The 8,179-nt window shown below is 41.4% G+C and overlaps 3 non-coding genes across 3 annotated transcripts; 1 reads left to right on the top strand and 2 right to left on the bottom strand.

Moving 5' to 3' along the window:
• On the bottom strand, positions 1 to 73 carry TRNAR-CCU (transfer RNA arginine (anticodon CCU)). Its single transcript has one exon. It is a non-coding gene; the product is annotated as a tRNA-Arg (tRNA).
• Positions 74 to 338: 265 nt separating this feature from the next.
• TRNAR-CCU (transfer RNA arginine (anticodon CCU)) lies at positions 339 to 411 on the top strand. Its single transcript has one exon. It is a non-coding gene; the product is annotated as a tRNA-Arg (tRNA).
• A 1,841-nt stretch (positions 412 to 2,252) lies between these two features.
• On the bottom strand, positions 2,253 to 2,325 carry TRNAR-CCU (transfer RNA arginine (anticodon CCU)). The gene has a single exon. It is a non-coding gene; the product is annotated as a tRNA-Arg (tRNA).
• Between the last annotated feature and the right edge of the window lie 5,854 nt (positions 2,326 to 8,179).

Below are 8,179 nucleotides of genomic sequence, written 5' to 3'. Positions count from 1 at the left end.
TACCCCAGGTGGGACTCGAACCCACAATCCCTGGCTTAGGAGGCCAGTGCCTTATCCATTAGGCCACTGGGGCAGTCGTTGTGGCAGCTTTACCACAGTCTACATGGATCAGAGAACATGTTTGTTTTTTTTTTTTTCTCCTAGTTCTGCTGTTATTACTTATGGGCTGTTGGATAAACTCTTTTAGTCTTGAGTTAAATTATAAAAGGAGGAAATAGGATTAGAGGAAAATTTCTATTATTTTTAAATCCTATAGCACATAGAAAACAAAACTAGATCGAACTAGAAAGGAGATTAATAGAATTGAATTGAATACTAAATAGCATAAAGAAATGAAAGCCCCAGTGGCCTAATGGATAAGGCATTGGCCTCCTAAGCCAGGGATTGTGGGTTCAAGTCCCATCTGGGGTGAGTTAATTTTAACATGAAAAAACAAGAAAACCAGGGCATATGAGTTCAGATTTGTTATGGATAGAGTTGTTTAAAACGGGAATAAAATCTCTACATCAATACGTGGTAGATGAAAATGTATGACTACCTTTCATACTTTAGCCTTCTTTAAGCAAAAGCCGGGCTTGTTCTGTTTGAGTGAGTAAGCTTGATCAGGAGCAGAATTAAATGGATTCGAGGTTCTTTCCTGTTCAGATTTTATGATTCTCCAGTCGGTGAGTAAACAGTTATTAACCACCTACCCTGTTCCAGGCACTGTGCTAAGCGCTAGAGATACAAAGAAAGGCAAAAGACAGTTTTTGCTCTAAGTTTTTTGCTTACATTATAAATGGGAGGGACAAAAAGCGAACCGACATGTACACACGAATTGTAGACGAGATAAACAGGAAATAACCAACAGAGCTAAGGCACTAGAATCACAGAGAAGGTAGGATTTTAGCCGGGACTTGAAGGAAGCCAAGAGATGGAGGTGCATTCAATTTAAACTGGCTTTAGAACTGCTGCTACTAGCTCCATTTCTTGTCAATGGGCTAGAGCCAAGAGTGGGGAACCTGTGGTTTCAAGACCACAAGTGGACCCGAGACCACATATTGCCCTCTGGGTCCTCAAGTCAGGCCCCTTGAATCCAAAGTAGCAGTTCCCTACCCCTGCTCTAGTCCTTTCGCCTATATTAGAGTAGTGATTTCTAGCTTACCCCAATTTAGACTCTGGTTTAATGTTTGAGATCAGCCCCAGGAGAGTTTTCCACTGCTGGAGGGTTTATTTTCCCCCTGGAGCTTTTTTGATTGATTGCTCTTAATTGTCCTAAGGGCCATGACTATATATCTTTATTCTGCAGGCAAATTGCCCAGGCAGATCTGGATCGATCTCTTCCCCTCCCCCCACCCTAGCCATTTCCTGTTTGAGTCTGAAGATCCTGAGTGAATCTTGCTGTGTTCTTTTAGGTGCTCTGCTTTTAGCTCTACCTCTGCCTAGGGAAACAAAACGACATCGGCTAATTCTTCTTCAAGCCCTAGCTTTGTGCTAAGGAGCGACTGGAAGGGACACTCACTAGTTAGTTACATCTCTCTGAAAGCAACCGACCCAACTCCCTAATGAAACTGAGAATAAATCTTTCCAGTGATTGAGAGCCTTCCTATGGGAGAAAACGAAATGGCTCAGGAAATAATTGGAAATGGAAGATCACCCCTGGTTCTAATGCGTCCATTGTAAAATATCGCTGACCAGCTTGCCAATTTTCCCACATTACTTTAGGACTTACATCTCTGAGGAATACTCTTGGGTACAGACATAGTGGCTTCACATTTATTGGGACGAGTGCCTCTAGGTTACCCTTCACCTTACTGGAAATTTACTGAAAGCAACTTGTTCCTTTTGGGCTGCTTTGAGAATTTTATCCTGGAACTCTGGCAGGCATCCGATGAGCCCCAATGGCCTTGATATGAGGGTCATACCAAAACTCTGCATAACATCACCTCATCCTTGTTTTTAGGCAGACTCGTTGTCCTATATTTCAGGATTTGCTCTCAACTGTACGACTTAACTTACTTTGTATATGGTACTATTATTTCACAATGTGAGAGGGCTTCTTCTAGTTCAGAGTCTTACCAGAAATCCCTTACTTTTCAAGCAAGTTGATTCTGTTCAGGGGCAGTTCTAATTCTTCATTGTAGGCAGCAAACACACTTTAAGTCTCATCTTTGTTCTAAGCAAGTTGATTCTGTTCAGGGGCAGTTCTAATTCTTCATTGTAGGCAGCAAACACACTTTAAAGTCTCATCTTTGTTCTAATCAAAAATTTTCCACCCCAGATGGGACTTGAACCCACAATCCCTGGCTTAGGAGGCCAATGCCTTATCCATTAGGCCACTGGGGCTTCTGTACGCAGTAGGTAGCAGTCAGTTCCACCCTACTGTTTCCTTGCTGTAAGTAATTAGCTTTGTTTCCTCCTTAGGTGACTTCCTTTTTCAGCGTAAAGAATCGGAGAGTTGTCTGTCTCTCCCCACTTTTCTTCACAGGATGAGGGTTAAAGCAGGGTTAACAAAAAGCATCTTTGAGAGTGATTATAAACTACGTACTACCCGGTAGTGTTAAAGCCTAGGCCGCACTTCTCCCCCACCCCCAGTCTGGTTTGTTCATTTCTCGGAGCGTAGCCATTAATTGTATGTTCTTAATATTTTAGAAACGGGTTATTCCTCTCCCTGACTTACAAAACACCTTAACTAGCTTCCCTACCAGTCATTATGCAAATTCCTACCCCAATTCCACCGCACTGGGCTGATACAAGACAGCGGTTCTCAAAGGGTGCACCGAGTTTCGGCAGAGTCTCATGAATTGTACGAAATTGACACACTTGTAAATGCATGCGCCAGTCAACAGCGAATTGTGTGGAATTCGCTTCAAGCCTATGCTTATGCGCATGCGCAAGCCTGCCACCTCTCCTGAGATGAACCCCGAAAAGATTCTATGTCCTAAGCAGTGCAAGGTTAGAACCACTGCTTTAAGGGTTTAGGAAGCTTATGCCCTTGCAACCTCTGAAAGGGACTGCCAGCATCCCTGTCTAGAGTTTCTAAGAGAAAGGAATCTTACTGTAAAGCTCATCAACTCTCCTTCCTCCATCTTCTATATTCACAAAGTTGGAAAAGGACTTCTAGGAATAAATGTAGTGGAAGGAAAAGTGTATGGGAAGACCCAGCAATTTTCTTTGCCCCTAAGAGTTTGCTTTTGATGCTGAGGCTGGGGCTCTGGTTCCCACTCCTATACAAAAGGCAGGGAGCTGCAGCTCTATGCTGCAGAGGTAATTCTGTGGAACTAGTCATAGAGGAAAAGCGGACAGAGGAAGAAGTGGATCTGGAAGAGGGCATGGTCGGTCCCAAGGAGTAGTGACTGTAGTGAGCTTTGCAGCTGGGTGAAGGAGAGACCCTATGAATGGAAGATGGAATTGAGAGAAAGGGCAATCTATCCTCCTAAGTCAGGAAAAACCTTTGTTTCACATTCTAAATTTCCCCACTTTAATAAGTTCCTCTTAATTTCTTCTCATGCTTTACATTTTGGGTGTAGAAGCTTATTTGAGAGAGAAAAGCCTTCTCTCAAATAGATTAGGGTTTTAAGTTATAGTAAATTCATCTAAGTTTTTCAGTGGATCCTACATTTTCCCTTTTTCAAAGATGTTTAATTTTAGGGGTTCGAAATACATTCAGGTGAGGCTTATATTCACACCAATGTGGCAGTTCTAGGATCGGCAAACACGGCTGTATTGGCTGGAGTGCCATCCTTGGAGTCAGGAGTAAGTAGGTCAAATCCTGCCTGACAAACACTGGATTTGGGGACAAGTCACTACATTTTCCTGATTATGCTACAGCACTCCTCTCCAGCAACTCAAAGATTGTTACAGAAAGTTGCATATGTGCTTTAGCAAAATAAACCACCAATACATAAGCTCCCAGACCAAAGCCAGCCAATGAACCAAACCAACTAAACAAACAGAAACAACAACAACCCAGTAATGCTGTGCTTGGTGTGGTCCCAGAAATTCTGGAGATTCTGTGTGAAGTCTGAATGGCTTTGAGAACTCACCTGATTCTTTTAAGTAATATTAGAAAAAATAGAGACATCTGAGAAGTGTGTGTGTGTGTGTGTGTGTGTGTGGGAGGGGTGGATGGTTGGAGGAAGAGATTCTGAGCATTTGGATTTGAGAGGTTGGATTAAGCATGAAGCAGAAGGAAGACTGAGCTGTGATACAGATGTTGGCACCTACAGACTGAAGCGTCAATGCAATATTCACAGTGCAGACCACGACTATAAATGTGCCAGCATGATTCTCAATTGCAAAATGTAACAGACTCTCTATATAGAACACAGAAGCAAAACATTTATTCAGACACCAGAAAACCAAATCTTAACACCAGGAAACCAAATTTATCATAGCAACATAGAAGTTAATATACCACAATGTAGCAGAGAGCCACACCATTCTTTAACCTTCCCACAAACCAACCCTCACAAGCCTGGGTATACCCTCTCTCTTCCTCTGGTTAGCTACTCTGACTCCCAGCTTCTTGTGGGTTCTGCTTCACCCTTCAGCAAACTTCTCCTGTCACAGGCTCCATGTGATCACATTTAGCCTATGAGGGGGCAAGGAAGATCTTGGAATCAGGGAAGATCTCCAAATTCCCTTAAGTCTATTAAGGAACAGGGAAGATCTTCAAATTCCCATTACCATTACTCAGGCATCTCAAAGAGGAGGACGTAGGCTGTGGGAATTCTCAAGAAAAGGTCAGCTCTTTGCTCTCCTCCTTCTAATGACTGTCTATCTACAAACACTATAATATAATCTGCTGTTTTGTTACCCAGATGTTTCCAGTAAACTGAATTTTGCCTCAACCATAAAGAAGCCAGGCAATGAGTTAATCTGAGATAGGTATGAATGTGTGGTTAGATAGAGAGCCTAACCTTTATGTAGGTGATGGGAATTTTCATAATCTGGGGCTTGTGTGCTTGTGACCCAATTCAGAACTTTTAAATTTAAAATAAATTCCCTAAAGCCAAACAGGAAGAAACCAAGTGGACTTTAGGGTCCTGGAGGCTTAAAATGAGCTGTTAAAAGAAGATATACATATGTAGGGAGTCTAAAGTTTTTCAATCAATAATCAATAAACATTTATTAAGTGCCTGCTATGTTCTAGGCACTGTGCTAAGCTGGGCATACAGAAATAAAAACAATCCCTGACCTCAAGAAGCTTAAAATCTAGTTGGTTACTAGCTGTGTGACCTCAGGCAAATCACTTAACCTCAATTACCTTGCCTTCCCACTTCAAAAAAAAAATCTAATTGGGGAGACAGCATGTAAACAAATATATACAAAGCAAGCAATATACAGGACAAATAGCAAATAATTAATAGAGGAAAAGCAGTAGAATTAAGAAGCTCCTAGTAAAAAGAAGTCATTTTAGTTGGGACTTAAAGGAAGCTAGGAAGGTCAATAGGTGTAGTGGGGGGAGAAAGCATTCTAGGGGTAGGATACAGCCAGAGAGAATGCCTAGAGTAGGGAGATGGAGTGTCTTATTCTTGGGTTCGCCTAAAGGCCAGTGTCAGTAGATAAAAGAGTATGTGTTGGAGACTATGGTTTCAGAATATTGGAAAAATAGAAGGGGGCTAGGTTTTGAAGGACTTTGAATTCCAAACCAGGAGAAAATAGTCACTGAGAGGATGTGTGTATGTGTGTGTGTGTGTGTGTGTATGTGTGTGTGTGTGTGACAGACAGAGACAGAGACAGAAATGGTTGGACTTGCATTTCAGGAAAATCACTTTAGTAGCTAGAGTGAAGATGGATTGGAGTGGGGAGAGATTTCAGGCAGTTAGACCTACAAACAGGCTATTATAATGGTCCAGGTGTGAAGTGATAAGGGCCTAAACTACAATGGTGATAATGTCAGAGGAAAGAAGGTGGTATATTCAAGAGATGTGAGAAAGGTGAAACCTAAAAGTCTTGGCAACTGCTTGGATGGTGGTGGGGTGAAAGGCGAGGTGTAAAGAGTTGAGGATAACTCCTAGAAGGGTCTGGGAGGGCAGTGTTGCCTACTATAGTAATAGGGAAGGTAGAAGGTACAGAGGGTTTAGGGTCAAAGATAATGATTTCAATTTTAGACATATTGAGTTTAAGATATTTACTGGACATCCAGTTTGAGATATCTTGAAGGCAGTTGGAGATGTGAGATTGGAGGTCAGCAAAGAGATTGGGCTAGGATAGGTAAATTTAAGAGTTATCGACATAAAGATGGTAATTAAATCCATGGGAGCTGATGAGATCACAAAATAAAATCATAGAGTGGGAGAAGAGAAGAACTGAGACAGAACCTAAAGGGACTTCTATGGATAGAAAGAATGATCTGGAAGAGGACTCAACAAAGGAGTCAGAGAAGGAGTAGTCAGATAGATAGGAGAGCCAGGAGAGAGTGGTGTCTCAAAAACCTAGAGAGAAGAGAGATATATTAAGAAGGACTAAGTGATCAACAGTGTCAAAAATCGCAGAGAAGTCAAATATGATGAGGATAGAGAAGAGGCCATTGGATTTGGCAATTAAGGGATCATTACTAACTTTGAAGAGAGGAATTTTGGTGGAATGATAAGTTTGGAAGCCCAGTGAGGAACAAGTCTACTGAGAATAGGCTTACTGAGAATAATGTGAAGAAAGAATGAGTTGCCCTTCTATACATTATGTCCCAAAGTGTAGGCCCTATGTGCCCTGGGATTTAAACCCAGGTCTTCTGACTCCAGAGCCAAGAACAATATGATTTAATCCCCCTTACTAGTGTGTCCACATTTTGATCATTAGACAAAAATCTTGCAAAAGAGTTTATTAATGGTTTAAAAGCTATATGATTCTTAGCATCCAACTGCTCCCTTTTCTGCAACTACTATATCATGATCACTGCAAAATCAGAAGGCCACACAAAAGTAAGAGTTAATTAACATTTTTGTTTCATGAGTTGCCATGACCAAAGAATTTATCACCAAATGATGAGCCCTTCATTCATCCATTCTTCAACAGCATTTATTAAATGACAATCATAGGTCAGGCATTATACTAGGGGATATAAAGTGAAAAATAAAAATGGTCCCTGTCTTCAAGAAGCTTACTTAGCTAGACTGGTTCTGAGAAAGCAGACTCAGTCTATTGTCTGGAATGTTACCAAAATCTTTCTAGTATTCTAGAACAGAGCTCCACTGGCATAGCCTTTAAGAACCTAATTTCACCTCCATGCTATGAGATATTGATGAGATTACAGAATTTAAATAAAGCATATACATATTAATATCATCTTTCCAAGAAACCAATCCTATGTTAGTTCACTGTTAGTCAATATAGCAAATTCCTACTTTTGTGAAACTTTAGAAGTCATTCTGAGATAGCCTTCTCACCAGGTGTCTTAGTTCACTAGAGGAACTTCTACTGTGGGGCCTGATTTCAGACTGCTTCTCCCAGTCCACTATTTTAGGAAAGCCATAGATGCCATGTTTCATTTCATTTTCTGTTTTCTGGCCATAGCCTTCATTACTTACCCAACAGGCTTGTTCCTGAAACCATGAATCATGAAACCTGCCATTATTTCTGGGCGAAGAGTTTGCTATTGGCTTGGAAAAGTTGATTTATTCGCTATTCAGTATGGGTGATGATCTTTGTGTAATTAGCATTTGGTAGGCAATTAAGCCTTGAATGTATAGTTTGGAGCACTAAGGAATAGTGGTCAGAAGGTCAGCTAGAAATTATTTCCTCTGGACTAACAATATTTAGAAGGGGCAAATATATATAATTAGAGCCTGGCACCTTTCTCTGAGGTGAGCAGAGTGGCCAGAATCTTGGGTTATTCTCCTGTCTTCCCTCCTGTAAGGAATCAAAGTCTTCCTTGGACAAGAGAGGGTGAAGAGACTAGTCCAAGGGTGGGGAACCTGTGACCTTGTGAAGCCACAGGTAGGTCTTCTAGGTCTTTGGGCGTGGCCTTTTAACTGAGTGCAAGTTTTACAGAACAAATCCTTTTATTAAAGGGCTTTGTTCTGTGAAGTTTGGATTCAGTCAAAGGGCCACACTTGAAGACCTAGAAGGCTACATGTGGCCTCAAGGCCACAGGTTCCCCATTCCTGAAGTAGAGACAACTATTCAAATTTCCATAAACTACATGAACAACACACACACACACACACACACACACACACACACACACACACACACA

This window comes from Petaurus breviceps, unplaced genomic scaffold, assembly GCF_028583685.1.
Source record: "Petaurus breviceps papuanus isolate PSGF00001 unplaced genomic scaffold, PetGlider_PUasm1.0 90594, whole genome shotgun sequence".
Taxonomy (NCBI): Eukaryota; Metazoa; Chordata; class Mammalia; order Diprotodontia; family Petauridae; genus Petaurus; species Petaurus breviceps.
This window is presented reverse-complemented; position numbering and strand designations above follow the sequence as displayed.